The sequence below is a fragment of the Polypterus senegalus genome, chromosome 1, assembly GCF_016835505.1.
Source record: "Polypterus senegalus isolate Bchr_013 chromosome 1, ASM1683550v1, whole genome shotgun sequence".
NCBI classification, from domain to species: domain Eukaryota; kingdom Metazoa; phylum Chordata; class Cladistia; order Polypteriformes; family Polypteridae; genus Polypterus; species Polypterus senegalus.
In genome coordinates, this window is record NC_053154.1 from 162,961,832 (window position 1) to 162,979,239 (window position 17,408).

Below are 17,408 nucleotides of genomic sequence, written 5' to 3' on the forward strand. Positions count from 1 at the left end.
ATTTGAGCATGTGCCTCTTCCATTTTTTTCCCACCATTGTGGGGTTTGATTGTGCTAGAGAGGATCTAACTGTATAGGCAATCAAAAACATCTGACCAGAAAGGATGAAGTGAGCTAAGAAAGACCTTGAAAGATCTACAATAAGAATTGTGTTACCAGCTCCTTCTTCCCCCTGATTGTACTGCCTTCCAGATACTCTTAATATTTTCCCCAGTCACTTTGTGCTTCCTGCTTTTTTTATTATTTTTGTAGGAACTTCTGCTTTATCTTTAGAGAATTCTGATTGGCTAGGCTGTTTCAATTTAAAAAAATCTTATTCTATCTAGACTGTATAATTGTATTCTTTAAAATTGTTCTTATGGTACTATGTATATAATTTTAATATCCATATTAAAGTATATAAATATGGTATGGTATAATGTATTCAAGCCTGAATATATTCATGCCAGTATTATTTACGATTTATTTATGTTTAACATAAGAAACAAAGGAGTACCATTTATAAATAGAAAAAAAGCTACATATTTCGAGAACTTGAAAATAACTAATAACATATATTTCTAGAAAGACTGATGCAAAGTAAGTGGTTTGAGCAATGTGTAAAGAAATACAGAAGAGAAAAAAACAATTGTATAGCACAAATTTGAATCAGATATTTCCAATGTATAGAAACAGATGATTACAAAATACTAAATAGTCTAAAATACTTCATCTACATAAAATCATTAACATGAACTAATACAAATGTAGCCAAATCAGACAATGTGAAAAATAAGATTCAACAATGATTTCAATGACATAAATATTGCTGTGGAAATGATGAATAACATGTGCTTAATATAACTTAACATATAAAATTGACATTAACCATGAACATGAAAAATTCTTTTTCAAATAGTTTCAAGTTTACATAATTTTTTTTTAAACAAAGCATTCCTTGTAATATTTGTACAGTGTCCACATTGTGACCATTTCACTGGCCTTGTTAAAGGCTTATAGGGTCATTACAATCACATGTAAGAAGTACATTGAAATTCTTACTTGCAAATGCTTATCAACATACAACACGTCACCACTCTTCTGCAGCATAATTAGTAAGTATAAGAAAGAAAGAAAGAAAGAAAGAAAGAAAGAAAGAAAGAAAGAAAGAAAGAAAGAAACATAACCACTCGCCACTTGAGGTGTAATCAGTTACTTCTGGTCACAAAGTGATGTTTTCTCTCATTAATCAGCCAACATTAGACACACATAACAAATCAGCTGGTTTCATTGCATTTGCTTCCATTTTTTAATCAAGTATAACTTTTAAAATATGTAGAGCTGTATATTTTGAATTTTTATGTGCTTCTCAACTGAAAAAAAACGAGAGGCACCTAAGGTCCTCTAAAAAGAGCCTCAAAGACCACATTAAAACCAGGGGGTGGGTTTAAAGGTTAACACAGTTTCAGGTTTGCCTGCTTGCTTTACAACTCATACATTGCTGGATGAGAAGCAGTAAGCCGACACTGTCTCTGTCTACTACTCTGCCTCATACTATATGTAACCTTAAAAGGACGGGACCTTCTTAACACCCATTATTTTAGTCACGTAACAAGATTACCTCAAAGACTATCACTTATAGCTGTATTTGGTGCCAGACCAAATGCAACATTTTTTTTCCTCCATGCACAACTCACAACCTGTCAGTAATAAATTGGGTATTCCTGGTTTGGGACCCCAATTTTTGTATGTGAAGGGAGCTATAAGAGTCACAGTGGTTAATGTTGTTGCCTAACAGCTACTTAAGACTTTCAATATTTATTTAACTTTACTAGTCGATGTGAATTAAAATGACTTTATTTTTTGCCATTTCTCTGAATGCATGTTAAAAAAAAGCCAGGAGGCTTTTAACATTCTGACACAAAATTATCCCTATTCCCAGATGTCCAGAAAACAACTGCTAGTTAATTAGTGGAAAGTTTGTCACCAAATAGTGTTCCTTTGCAAATGAGAATGACATAACCACTGGCAATTCTAACTTCTGGAAACTGAGATCAGCTGTACTACCCGCCTGAAAGAAATCAACTAGCAGTATTTCTATAATACAGTATAAAGAATGTAGAAATACACCTACACACAAGTTTAAAAAAAAGTACGTCATACTTCTTTTAGGTTATAATAGAACTTCTTTGCCAAGAAAAAGCTGCCTGCTTTGTTTCTGCTACATACCATACTTTTCAAAATGATCAGGACTTAAACAGATCTTCTGTTTACAAGAAAAGAAATGGTTGTGCAATTTCTGGCATGTGACTTGACTTGCTTTGTGCATGAATTACAAGGAAATCTGAAAACTTACACAGAAGTGTAGTGTTATTGTTCAATGTTTTCATGACCAACTGACCTCAAAATAACCTTGTTATTATTGACACTTTGCAAGTATTATGGGTTAGACAGGATATACATTTCATGAAGTCATGCATATTATGCTGAAGTTTTAATATAAAAATTAAAATTTCAACAATAACATTAAAAAATACTGCACTGATATGCATTACCAGTTATCCTTATATATACTGACTCATTAGATAAGGTTTTATAAAACTATATAAAAAGTTTCTTTAATGACTATGTTCAGTAAAAATTTGAGTAGTAAATAGCACAAGAAAAATATCTGCAATAGCTGTCTCAATGTGTCAACAACACACAGAGCTGTTATTAGCTTTAGTATCTAAAAAAACTAAGTATGCCAAAGTTCTTCTACTAGAACACTAAGTTATATGTGTCTCATTTTTTTAGTGTTACATAAGGATTTCACAATATAAACACCTTAACTGCTTGGTTTGTAAGTATCAGGTCCATGAAACTGTAAGTCTACACAAAAAAATGCTTATTTTCAATAAAATAAGCAAGACAGTATTTCTGCTTATACAGGGGATGGCCAAAATAATATGAACACAAGTTCAGGCAGAGTTTTATACAACCATTTCTGAATTAGTTAAGCAATGTTTATTAGAGCATCATGAAGGGACATTGTTTGGGTCATAGGATGCACCTGGTCCGGTAAAGTGGTCTCATACTCCTTGGATGTTCTACAACTGGGCAATGCAATTATCAGATTTAATAACTCCCATAAGATGGCTTTCCATACTACTACAGATCTCCACCATGTTTCAAAAATGGCCACATACATTGTAGGTTACAGGCTTCTTTTGGCTTTCTCCAAATTTTTCATCCAGATGTAGGAAAGAATGTGAAAGATGACTCATCAGATCATATTAGTTTTTTATATTGCTCAAGGGTCCAGGTTCTGTGTTCCTTATACCAGATTATGTGTTCTTGTGCACTAGTATATAATACAAGTGGTTTTGTATGGCATTCCAGCTATAAATTAAAGCTTTGTGGTATTGCCATTTTTTTTGTATTGCATCTTTTGTGAAAGATGCACCTGCAATTTGGGAACAGTCAATTTGGTCTCTTGGGAAAGTTATTATTTGTCTAATGTTGCTTTGAAACTCTCATAACAAAGTGCTCATTGTCAGGCCTTTTTTATAGCTGACACAAACTGTTAATCCGACATCAACCTAGTATGACTGATTTTTGCAGTTGCATTTGTAACTGTAATTTAGTAATTTCAAACTTTAGCTCTGTTATCATATGAAGTTTCTATTATTATATCCACTCATTGTAATTGTGTGCGTTTATTATATGCTATGCACAATTTCACATGAATAGGATACAACAAGGATACAACTAAAACTCACTTTTTATCCTTGCAACAAAAACACAAATCTATCTCTCTGTATACTTCTTATACTTGTGTATGTATATATATATATATATATACATACAGTATATATATATATATATATATTGTGGCATGCGGCAGCCGGGACGCCCAGGAGGACCAGAGTAGGGCTTGTGCCTCCTCCAGACCACAAACGGGCAACCGCCCTGGTTGTGTTGGGGGCCACAGGTAGAGGGCTTGGAAGCCCAACCCTGTAGGGGCCCGTGGCCACCGCCAGGCGGCGCCCCGGTGCTTGAAGAACCCTGGACCTCAGCACTTACACCACACCAGGAAGTGCTGGGGGGGAAGAGGACTGGGAACACCCGGAGGGCTTCCGGGTGCGCAGCCGGCACTTCCGCCACACAGGGGTGTGTCCGCGGAGGATTGCCGGGAAGCAGCTGGAGCCCATCCGGGCTTGTATATAAGGGGCAACCTCCCTGCATTCGTGAGCAAGAGTTGGGTGGAAGAGGACGGAGCTGGAGAGAGGAGTGGAGGCGGCCACAAGGAAGGCACCAGAGACTGTGAGGCCTGGACTTTGGAGGATCGGTGCTAGAGGCACTGGGTTGTGCACTGAATATTAGTTGTAAATATTCTGTAAATAAACGTGTGTTGGGTGAGAAAACGATGTCCGCCTGTCTGTGTCCGGGTCCTGTTCCACTATATATATACAAATTATAAAATGATAAAGGTTCTCTGTGAACCACGTAAAAACTTATGCAGCCTGGGGTTCTGAAGCTCCATTTTGGTCTTAATTGAGAACTTATGCCTTAATACATGTAACATCACCTATGAGCTGCTCAGGCAGGCCACCTCAGCCACGGAAATCTGACTTCAGATCATTCTCACATCAGGCAGCAACACAGCTGTACACCTCACAGTAAGCAGCAATACAGCAAGCTGACACCGTGGCTGACAGGAAAATCACAATCACACACACAAAAGGCTGGAACTGTACAGTGGGGGGTTCGGGTCCTTCCTAAGGCAGGCCACAATGTGACCGCGATCCTCACACCAAGCAGCAACATTAATGCACGCCATGACGGACAGATTGTGCACAGCAGTATGCACTGTTTACAGGAATAGCTGTGACAGGGTGGAACATAGTACAGGTCGACTGAAAGTCATACATGACCAAAGAGGTGGAAGTGAGGAGTTCCAACACCATGCTAGTGAGCTTCAGGTCTGTTGAGCATGTGGAATGTCTGTCAGAAAAACAGCCGCAGCATCATCGGATGGCAGGGAAGAAAATTGCAGTACCGTCAACATAGTGACCTGGGGGTGCTATGTTTCGTAAGAGGCACAAGCATCACCATTCTTCAAAAAACAAAGGTGCTAGTGTTAGTACAGTTATAAAATCAACCCATTTGTTATCCACCCATCTAATTTCAAATCTGCTTAATCTAGTTCAGGGCCTCAGGGGCCAGAACCAACCTTAGCAGCTTTAGGAGCATGTCAAGAACCAAAACTGAATAAGTCACCAGCCCATCACAAGGTATATTTACATATCTACACCCACTTCACTGATACTGGCTAATTTATAGCCCTCATTTAACCTAACACACATATACGCGGGATATCTTTGGGATACTGAAGGAACATTAGACCACCTAAAAATAACCCCATACATGTATTGTAAGAATATGCAGACTTCACACAGTGACACAGACACCTGGTGCTGTGGAGCAGAGGCACCTCCAACTGCCCTAATGTGATAACCCTTCCTTCATTTAAAAATCCACCCAGATTTGCATCGTATCTGCTGGCAATAAGCATTTCTATGATTTTTCACATTGTCAACAAACATTGTGGCATAAAACAAAATTTATCATATTTTCCAGATGAGTCTGAAATACTGATACACTGATTAATGGCTTTTGCTTCAAAATTTAAAACAGTAAACAGAAAAAATGGCTGCACATAGTGCCTTTTGAAATATGATGGCTATGCATTTGCCACCAGGTATTTACTGTCATTTGAAAGCCACAGGCTATATGCTGCCTATTTTCCTCACCTAATAAACACATTTTACTGGAAGAGCTGACATTACTTTTATCAATTTACCCACTGTGAACAGTATCAGCAAAACAATTACTAAAATCATCAAAATGTATACATGATATGCATACATGTTATTTAACAAACAGTCCAGAAGGGGAAAAAATGAAATGGTAGTTCAGGACCCATATGTATGGTGCTTATGTTCACAACTATTAATAGAGAATAAAATAACTTTACAAAACCTGTTTAATCCACTACAGGAATGCAGTAGTATTCTACCCAGGTAGCATTTAGTCACAAGAATGAAACCAGTCTTACTGACCCAGAAAATTGCACTGGCCATCACAGAATTATTCCACTGTGCTATGAGACCAGTCCAGCCTGTCCAGCCTGGTACAGTTAGCTGCTAAAGGCCGTGACAGAGAGCAGGTCTGGATCTTTGCCAATAAATTACAGTATAAGAGAAATAGTGAAGTATTACAATTTGCAGATAATGCAGCTGTGAGTCTGTTTTTAGTGAAACATAAATACAAAATATAAAGGATGGAGTCCATTATCTAACATCTGTTTCATTTTAGACAACATACACTGTCCTCTGAGCCTGTTCTCAAAAACACCAAGCCTGAAACACATTTCACTTAGTATATGTATATGCTTCAATAAGTAAATGAGATTACATAAAAGGAGAAATGTGAACAAACTATGTGTTTTAATGTCTGGTTTTGTTAAAAGATAAGATTCTTTATTTGTATCTCTTTTTACTTTTATAAACTTAGTACTTTTTTTCTCTCTCTCTTTCTCCTCTCTCTCTCCCTGTACTATTGTTCTCTCATTCCCTCTGGTCAACCTTAGAGCAGTGCTTTTTTCATTGTCTTTCTTAGCCTAATCTTGACTTGGCCCCAGTTTACTGAACACTAAAGGTCTACAAGAAAAAAAAATGTTATTTAAATATATCCTTATGAGAAGAACACATTTCTTTGTAGAATAAGTTTTAGTATTAAAACTTACACCGATCTGGAAAAAGTATACATATAGTAAATAGCCATTAATAGGGATAAGCAACTGTAGTTATAGCCTTATTACAACTCAGCACAAAACATTGTGGGCCACTATAGGCTCTAAACTGAAATTTGCTTTCCAGGGCACAACCCATCACTGCTGCTGTTATGAACACATCCTTGGACATTTTCCTATGTGTAGCATTTGAATGACCAGGTGCCCAGATTACTTGGGTATGTGGAAGGTTTTTTTTTCTGTGTGAGTACTGAGAGGCCATACTGTTTTGGTTTTATTCATTATGTACAGTATGTAATGCTGGCATTTTGTCTTCATTTTGTTCTTCACAATGCCTTCTCCTTTTGCTCAATCATTTGCTGCTCTCCTATTTATTTAAATTATTTAATGTAACTATTTTGCCCCTGTCAACTTTCCCTACAGTAATATCAGTGCATGTATTATTATAAAATGACCCTGTGATTGACTGGCTATTTCTTGCCTTGTGTCCAATGCTGCAAAAATAGGCTCTGTCTCCTCCTATCACCTTCAACTGGATTAAGTATGTTTGAAAATCTTATTATAAAAATAAAACTTTCTGTTCTGTAAGTAAACAGTTTAATTCAGTGTTATTACAGGATATACTGTACAAGTGGAAAATATTCTTAAATGTCGCAAACAAGTTTGGCACACTCTGAATGACATTCTAAAAACTGGAGCTGCAAAATAACTTGTCAGGTGTTTTTCCTAAGTATTTCATGTGTATTGCATGGTTAAACCGGAAGACTATTACCTGTCAGCAGCTTTGAAGTAATTGCAAACTAAAGAAATACAAACATTATATGATTCAGAGTGCAATTTAGGTAGTTTGCTCCAGGGTATTGAAGATGTAAACACAGCATTCATTCAGGCCAAACTATCAGCGCAAAAAGAGTGTTTGCCTATTGTTTTCCACCCCTGTAGCCCCTGGAGCTTTTACTGTTCAGTTGCTTCTGAGTGTACCTGAATGTAAGGGTCATTGTTGGGAGGAGAGAAATTGTCTTTCTTTTCTGAAGGCAAAATGTATTTTGTATTCAATTTGTTGCCTTGGAACAATAATCCAAACAGCATTTTAGAAGAAGTGTAAACATACTGTATCTGAGCACACTTCTCTAGTACTGAATCAAGCCACAGCTTATTTGTCAGGTTTAGACATAAGGCCGTGATCAACCTTTACTAAAATGCCAAACTACCAAAGGTTTTCCATTAGTTTCTGAATTCACTATGGCATGAAACTGTGTAAATAATATGCTTAAAGGGGCTTTGAATATTCAGAAATGCAGTTTCTTTGTCAAAACTGACAAACTTTACATTTTCAGTCTGGTTCTAGTTTCAACAGAACAAACCCAGTAACAGCCTAGTAATTTACCATTTCTGCCATATCAAACTTTTTCACTAGTTTCTCATTACAAAGCCAGGCAAAACTTATTCCACTGTTAAAATCTAGAAGAAGAAATCTTGAGGAGTTGAGCTATGACAAAAGAATATAAGTCCACTCCTTGTGCCAAGCAGTGTGCATAAATACAAAAACAACTAAAATCTACTATATACCTCTATGAATGCCTTTTTTTCCGATTAATGAAAAAAATCAAATTTGACAATTATGCGAAGCTTTCCTAAACGCTAGTTCAATAAAATTCTAAGACATAAAAATCCATCAATCAGTCCATTTCCCGAACCGCTCGATCCACTAACAAGTTGGCAGAGTGTCAGCGACAGTCCCCGCAACATCTGGCACATGGCGGTAACCAGCTCCAGACGGGATGCCGGGTGACTGATGAGTAAAGATTAATAAAACCTGTTGGGTATAGAAATGTCTATAACAATACTATGGTCTAATCTCAGCGTGACCTGAAGCTAAGCATTTACTATAAAAAAAATGCCACATTTGGAGTAAGTAAAAATGCTACATTATAACACGATGGAGACGTTCGATGCACTGTTAATAAGGGGAGCATTAAAGACCCTGGCATAAAATCAATGGGACGAGCTGCCCGTCCGAGCACTTCAGTACCAAGCCAAATAACTGATAAAAATATCAGTTTGACTGCGCAGGTGTGACTTGATATTCATCCACTTTTTAAAGAAATTAATACATTAATAAATATAAAAACTCAGACAATCGTCTTCAATTAATAAAACGGCGCCACTTAGATCTTATCTAACGGTGCCTCTGTGTTTAATTCCAAGTGCAAGTTCAGGCAGTTCACTACAGGAAACATATCAAGGTCATATGACAAAGGATTGTTTAATAATAAGAGCCAAATTGATGTAAAACAGATGAACTTGGTACAATTCGGTCTCAGAGATTACCGCCTGCCGAAAAAGACGCCTAATGCTCGGGTGGGGGGATTTGTAATGAGTGATGGGGTTAAATAGTTGGCTTGATAAAGTGGGTAACTTAGTTAAAGTCGACGTACAGACGAAAATACAATAGAGCCAACCACGTCCTGTTACTAAAAAATCAATGTGTCTAAAAACGGATGTATACAAGAAGTCTCTCCATGTCACATGGTGGAACAAAACATTTTGTAACTGCCGCAAGCCTCCTGGCTCAGCACAGCTGTTCTGTTTACTTCCCTTCTTGCCTTTGCTTTCTCTTACTAACGACTTTGAAAAGGGCTGCAAAGTAGTGGCCGGCAATGCAGACATTACCAAAAATCATAAATACGTTTAAACAGATAAGCAAACATTAACTGATTTCTCTTTAATAAGCTGCAAAAATATGTAATCTTTGTTTTTAAATCCTGACATTAACAGTGTTTCCTTAGATTGACCTGAAATTCACTTTAAACTCGTATTCTGTACACAATGAAAGATATATGTACTATTTACATTGCATTTTATAAAAGCAACTCTTACCTTTTCAGTCTGTGACTACGTATGCTGCGTTGATGAACAATGTACAGACACGGTAAATATATATATTAATATATGTGACTTAATTTTAGAATCCTTTAAAAACAACAATTATCATGTAGAAATCCGTATAACATTAGTTGTACACTTTCGAAAGGTGTTCAACTGTCTTGTACGATGTCATATTCAGCGACCGGTGAAACAAAGAACTTTACAAAAAACCTGTAAGTACATCACAAAAATATATGTCAGCAGAGACCACGGACACGCAAACAGTGAAGCGAGCCAATCGGCTGGATACCACAGAAATGTGGGACATGTATTTCTTCTGGTAGCGTAAGCTCTTACTCGGTGCTGTTCAAGGACGGAAATTGGAACTCCATTTCCCAGTGTGCCATTCGAGCCGGCTGCAAGCACATGCCTTGTTGCGTTGAGGCTGCTCTGTTTGTAAACAATACATTTCTGCGGGGTGGTACTGTACGAAGGGGGAACTAGTCAGTTAACATGATCTATTTAGAAAACATGCTGACAGAAAACGGATATTCACATTAACGAACATTAGCGTATCTGGCGTAATAGTGTATCTTCTATTTTTAGTTTGGTCCAAGAAGTTTGACTAAGTATCAGACTTTATAACCACCTACGGCCTGTCAACCGCCGGCAAGAATGGCGACAACACTGTTGATAATCATCAATACCATATTGATAGCCATTTAAAATGTGCTTTATATATACATACAGAAACAGCTTCTCAAACTAAACGCTTTCAGCCGTATCTCTCTGTTGCTTTCTTTCGGCCTAGGTTCATGGTCACTGGTGATCCTCTGGTTTTGACCCTAACCTTGGGTCAGAGAGCTGGGAGAAATTGTGCCAGATGAGTTGCCTATGACCTTTGGCGAGCACAGTGGCATCACTAGCTTCAGCATGTATTATGGGCTAAGGCCTACCTCTCTGATAATTCTGTATTACTTTGGCATATGTGTTAGATGGAAAAGCTGGGTCCCCTACTTCACTCAGTCAAAGAGAGAGTTTTGGGTTCTCAAAGATCAGGGGGTGCTCTAAAGTCCCATAACCCCCTCTCTTAAATGATACCACTATGTGTTCAGTGTGAGGAGATCAGAGCAGCATGGAAGGAGTATCTGAGAAAGGACGTACAGGTCCAGCCACAGAAGAAAGCAATGGTACTTGCTAAGAGGGCTAAGTCCATTCCTCTGTCTCTTGCACATCCGGGTCTTTACAATATATTGCTCACTTGCTTTATCGCTACACTCATGGTTGTAATGGCCCAGGGGGGTGCAAGAGACGGAGGAATGGTGTAGCTCTAAAAAGTACCTTTGGCTTCTTTAGCAATACCTCCACCACGCCACTAGGTCTTCTAGGTTCCAACATGCTCCAAGCTTCTTTGTCCTCCTGCATACTTAGCACTGGCCATCTCTGCGCCTCACTCTGCTTACCTGAGATCAGAGGCAACTCAACAGCCACACTATCCCTTGATTCTGTGAAATGAAAGTCCAGCATCCATGTCTGACACATGGTGGTGACTATGTGCACAGGCCATCAGTCCCCAACAGCAGGACGACAATGTGGAATAAAGGAAATATTTAAATAGCCAGCTTCACGGGTATTCCCGCCCTCCTGTACAGATCCAGGGTCTATATATATATACTATGGCCGCGTAGTATCACCCGTGACGTAACTATATCGAAATCACATGAGTATTTGTGTTTGAACATGTTTGAACTAATATTTGTGTAAATTGCAAGCTGATAGAGCCAGTTGTTATTTAGATATTGGGAAGGTGATAGATATCTGTATGTATGCTTTTAGACATTGTGAGCCTGTGTCTTTCTCTGTGGTATGGGCTGGCATTAACTTCACTATATATATATATATATATGGGTCACTGGGGTCTGCTGGAGCCAATCCCAGCCAACACAAGGCACACGGCAGGAACCAATCCTGGACAGGGTTCCAACCCACCGCAGGACACACCCAAACACCAAGCACACACTAGGGCCAATTTAGAATCGCCAATCCACCTAACCTGCATGTCTTTGGACTGTGGGAAGAAACCGGAGCACCTGGAGGAAACCCACTCAGACATGGGGAGAACATGCAAACTCCACGCTAATAGGATATTTATAGTGATTGAGTGGAGCAGCTGTAAGTCACCACTGGAAACTGTAGGGGTAGCAACCCAGTCAACCCCATTTAATCCCAACAAAAATATTCTGTTTATGTCAAACAAAATAATTACACTTGGTGGCATAATCAAGTCCTAAAGTCCCTTGATTCAGCCCAAAAGAGTTAACATTAATTATCTGACCCCAAGAACAACTAAATCCTAGAAAATAATGGCCTTCATCTTTGAAAAAAAGTCATTAATGTTTCGTCACCCAAACAACTAGACCAGTTACACTCTGCCCATGACAGGAAGATAAAGGCAGACATTGGAAAACACTTCACCTTTCCATCATACATTGCCGTTACCTCTCTAAGGCCTGACCTAGTACTCTGGTCTGCTTCAGTACAAACAGTTTATGTCAGTCAGCTCAGTGTACACTAGGAAGAGTGAGTGGATGAGGTATTTGAGTATAAGAAGCTGCAGCTATGTGGAGCTTGCTACTGAAGCACAACATCAGGGGCTGAGGCACTAAAGTCTGCCCAATGAAAATGGGATGTATAGGTTTCGTGTCAACTTCTACCACCTGGCTGCTCAAATATCTGGAGATCTTGGGCCAGGCTTTAAAATAAACTATCAAATCTATATCAGAAGCAAAAGAACAGAGTGACCAGTGGCTTTTGTTGAAGAAGCATGACCTCAGTTGGGCTACAAAATAGTGATGCTAAAGATTTGGGTAGACACAGGAGGGAAGCAATTGAACTCTCAGAGATATAGTGGGCTAATTAACAAAACATAAAGGAAGGCAGATGCCCACTTGAAGACCCCTCTGTGTTAATCAGCCTTCACTATTAATTTTTTGTAAGTGCTCGCACAATGGATCTTATCCTGCACTTAGTGAACCATGCATGTTAATGTTATATGCAAACACAGATATGGTTTAAAATAATTAATTTAATACCTTCGTATTTTTAATTTTTTTCTTATGTAATGTAAAAAAATAAATCAGAAAGTGTTAAAAGGGCTGGGTTATAAAATTAAATTCTCACTTAATAGCTGAAATTCAGTGGTTATGTGGCGTTCCATAAAGGAAGTAGATTTTTATGATGGTATTTTAAATATCTGTCACAAGCTTTTGTCAACTGTTGGTGTTGTGTTTCAGCCAGGTTTCCCTCCCTGCTGAAGTTCGTTTTCCATCTTGATTTCCTCTTTTGTTTATGTAATTAATTAATTATTTGCATTATTCTGTGTTTCTTGTTGTGTTTATTATTTAATTTTTATGTATCTATGCTTGTTCTTTTATGTTCCCTGTGTCTCATTAGTGGTTCACCTAGGGATAGAGCCACCTGCCCTTCACTGTCAGGGAATTAAACTGAGAGTCCCTGGCAGTTCTTTAAATGTGTTGGCGTTGGTGAGCTTGTAGGGTAAACATTATGTGCTTTTTGTGAATTTCTTGATTTTTTACCCCTGTGCTGTGTCTTTTGACAATTCTTTGGACGCCATATTTTTACAGTATTTTCTTTTGGGATTGCCAATTTTAATTATATTGCCCTTTGTGCCTTTGTGCTATTTGGAGATTATTTTGTGCCTCAGTGCATTATTTGTTCATAATTGTGGTCATTGCTTGTTTGCTTAAGGTTGGACATGGAAGCTATGCTAATGGCTGTGTCATAAATGTTTCTAATAAAACTTCTTTTTCTTTTTTATCATACAACTTACTGGCATATGATGGTAACATTAGATGACAGTTATTGTCAGTCATTCTTGTGATAGTTATGATTTACAACTCAACAGTATTTAGATCTAATATAGTTCAGTATATCCCAGTTATGGATTTTATTTAAGTATTCACATTTCTTTCCACATCTTACAGACATAATGATTAACAAAGTATATCAAATCAAATAAATCAAAATAATGATATGTTGACTAAACACTCCAAATTTGATAAGTATAAGCAAAAGTCTATATGATGGAAGGACTGAGGGAGAGACAGAGTCCAGGATATTATCTCACAAGCCCATCAGGTAGCCTAAATACTTAGCCTCTGTTAACTCAAAATAACATTACTTAGGTATTATCTGGAGGTCAGCCTTACCTAATGTCTGGAGCACAGCTCAGATGTGCTGCAAGTGTTCTTTCCAGGTGCTGGAAATGTCATCGGGTAAGCAGCACTGTATGCATTGTGAGGGCATTGCACTCTCTCCACCAGATGTTGGAATGTCACCAGTGCTCTGTGCAACATAAATGGAAGGATAAAATACTCTATCATTGTGTCAACAGTGGTCAGATACTCTGTTTTACTGAGTTGCTCAAGGAGGTCATCCATTCTGCGGCATCGGATAAGTGTCAATTTGGGAGACTTGATTAAGTCGTCAGAAGTCATTGCAAAACCTGCAACTCCCATCTGGCTTTGGGAATAAAACAACGGGAATAGACCAGGGACTCTAACATTCCTCAGTCACACCAAGGTCTAGAATTCACCCAATCCCAAGTTCCACTTCTGCACATTTTCCTGGATGATCACCCCCAGTTCTGTCACAATGTCATGCACAATCAGAAAGGACCTACAGGGTTTCTCACTCATCACCTCCAGGACAGACAGGATAATCAGAATCAGAAAACTTTATTAATCCCAAATGATTAATTGGAGACAGAGTTAATGACTGGTTTGTGAGCAAAGTAACAACAGGGCTGACCAGACTGGGACTTGGGTCCTGATCCTTCCACAGTTTCAACAAATTAATGTAGGAACAATCAAATGAGTGCAGAAGGAGTCTCAGCCCATCATCTCAGAATTCCAGAGCTCAAAAAATGAGAACAACTCAGCTCAATTCAGCGAAGAAGAACAAATGGAATCTTGGAAAACACAAATAAACATAATTTTTAAAATACTGAAATAATGAGAGAGGTTTGTGAGTCACAGTGGAGAAGTCAGACACCCAAAGATATTACTGCAACACATGGTGAAAAGCCTGCTCACCAAAGTCACTTATGCTACCTATAGTGTGTTTCCCCCTTTAATGAGGTTTTGTCAATTAAAAACCCAGGAAATGTATATTGTCACACACATGCACATGTGAGACAACTTCAGGGCTCATCAAACTCCAACTCCAATGGAGCCCTGCGAGAGTTCGAGGAACTGCTGTAAACCATGGGGGCTTCCACCTAGCTCTTCGGGGGAGGTAATGCTAAAGGTACACTCTCTTCCCCAGTCCTTCTAGCATAGAGGCATTTCGGCTGGACAAGGGCCCCGGCCGTATGCCACAATAGATAGATAGATAGATAGATAGATAGATAGATAGATAGATAGATAGATAGATAGATAGATAGATAGATAGATAGATAGATAGATAGATAGATAGATAGAAAAGTTATATAATTAAGACAACTATTAAAAACTTTATATAGTGTATTTTACACAAGTCTCTGGCAAAAACCCCTAGAAAAAAAAAATTAAGACCCACATTATAATCAGTCCTTTTCCCACAGTTTTCCTTTCATTGTGAGAAATATCAATAATCACTTCCCTTGATTTCAAGAGTAATGTAGGGTCAAAAGAAAAGGTGAGACTGAATTCGTCATTTTGCCTCCAACACATCCATTGTCGTATGAGTGCAATGATATGTCCTACATTCCAAAGTTCTCTTTGACCTTCATTTTTTAATTGATACGTAAAGGACCAATTCTGTTAATGTTTATGATAGACATAAACAAAGAAGAGTGTACAAATGTATATTGCAGCATCTATTGACTTAAAGTTAAAGTACAATTTATATAAGTATAAAATTAGAACTTCCAGGTCTAAAAAGTAATCAATTTTATAGTATCTTTTCATACACAGTGAGAATTCAATATCCTACTGCTGTTTAATTTCCTGGCAAGATCTTCATATGGCAAAATGTAAGAGAAGAAGAGATTAAAAAGTAAGAGCAGTAAGAGATAGTCACAATATGAATGATTCCTAAATACATGTGATTGTGAACTTTCAATGCGGCAAATGCATAAATATTTGCATCAAAATTAACATTTAAGCATAGTTAAGCTACCGTCTCAAGAATGCACATTTACTATCAAGTAAAGAAATACCTAAGAAGCAATTTCTAAATCTGAATAACAATCAGCCATTATATTTACTAATAAACAAGAGAATGTCCAAACATTTCCAAATACTGTGCTGATTCCTGTCATTTAAAGTTCAGAATTTCTATTGGAAACTTCCAATGCTTTTAAAACTTCCTATAGGAAAATTTTACTGCTACAAGGTTTATTTTTGATGGCTGACTCTTAAATGAGACTTAAAAAAGATTTCTATTTATGTTTCACTAGCAAAATACCCGCACTTCGCAGCAGAGAAGTAGTGTGTTAAAGAAGTCATGAAAAAGAAAAGGAAACATTTTAAAAATAACATAACCTGATTGTCAATGTAATTGTTTTGTGACTGTTATGAGTGTTGCTGTCATCAAGGATTTGATTATCATTATTTCTTTCAATCAGGTTCGTATTTGGAAGACGTGTTGTTATGAAGTTACATTCCGTGTTTGTCAACCATTGTAAAGATAACAGGTTTCATTCATCGAAGTGTTCGCCACTTAAATAGCTACTCGTGAATGTAAGATGTTTAACAGGCATTCCTGGTATTACCTTGTGCTAAACGTACCATGGTGTGACGTAAGGGGAGCTGACTGAAAAAAGGCAAGGAGGTGCGTATTTTGAACAAAAAGGGAGAAGACATCGAAGGAGTGGAAAAGTGAAAAGGAAAAGTGTTTAAATAAAGAGCTAGGAAGGTGAATGGAAAAAAGCAGCCAGCGGTAAAGCAAGGAAGACTTCGTAATAAGGACAGTTCGGTGCATGTAGAAGGTGTAACAATAAGATTGTTAAGCCATATGCTAATGTTCTCACACGGAGGATTTAGAGATACGCACTGGGAGAAGTATAATGTGAACCTCTGTACAGTTTTGTTTATTTTCGGGATGTAATTTTCATCAAATTTACGTATCATCTGGTTCATTGGCGGACCGTGCACCTCACACCTAGGCCTTCAGTAGTGCTCCGTCTGAATCACCCCGCCCCTCAAAAACGAATTTATCGTTATAAAAACCATCTTAATATGCAGAAATACAATATAAAGAGCCGCTGCATCGCAGATGCCTTTACTGAATAGACAAACCAGGGGTGAACAAGTTCCTTTCTACTGCAGCCAAAGCCGCAACACACATAAAAAACATCAATAATAACTCATAAACTTGCAATATTATTTAGGAAAATCGCAACATTTTACTCACCAAAAATTCGGATTATTTGTAAACAAAATCCATCCTCCTCTCTTTCCTCAAAAACAGTTAAATTACTCTGTCGTACGGATTATCCGTGCGCTTCAGTTCCATCAAAAAGTCCCTTTCTATCGCCATCAAAACTAATGCTGAAAGTCAAACCTGCCCTGTCGTATTTCTGGCATAAGTTTTAATTTGCTTTAGGGCTGAAAATGTCCGCGCGACAGAAGCAGTGTACACGGGAATGGTCACTGCCAAATATACCAATGTGAACAGCTGCCCCATGCTCTCATTCAAATTTTTCTGATGAAAGAAGTCAAGGAGATCAGTGGGAGATTTTCCTTCAAAATCATCCATGGCA

General features: G+C 37.9%; 1 protein-coding gene across 1 annotated transcript in view; it reads right to left on the reverse strand.

The window, feature by feature from the left end:
* Positions 1 to 9,923, reverse strand: part of klhl24a (kelch-like family member 24a) — a 66,667-nt gene extending 56,744 nt beyond the window's left edge. Inside the window, exon 1 of the mRNA XM_039761729.1 lies at positions 9,656 to 9,923. The gene's annotated coding sequence lies outside the window, so the exon portion shown is untranslated. The remainder of the gene's footprint in view (positions 1 to 9,655) is intronic.
* Between the last annotated feature and the right edge of the window lie 7,485 nt (positions 9,924 to 17,408).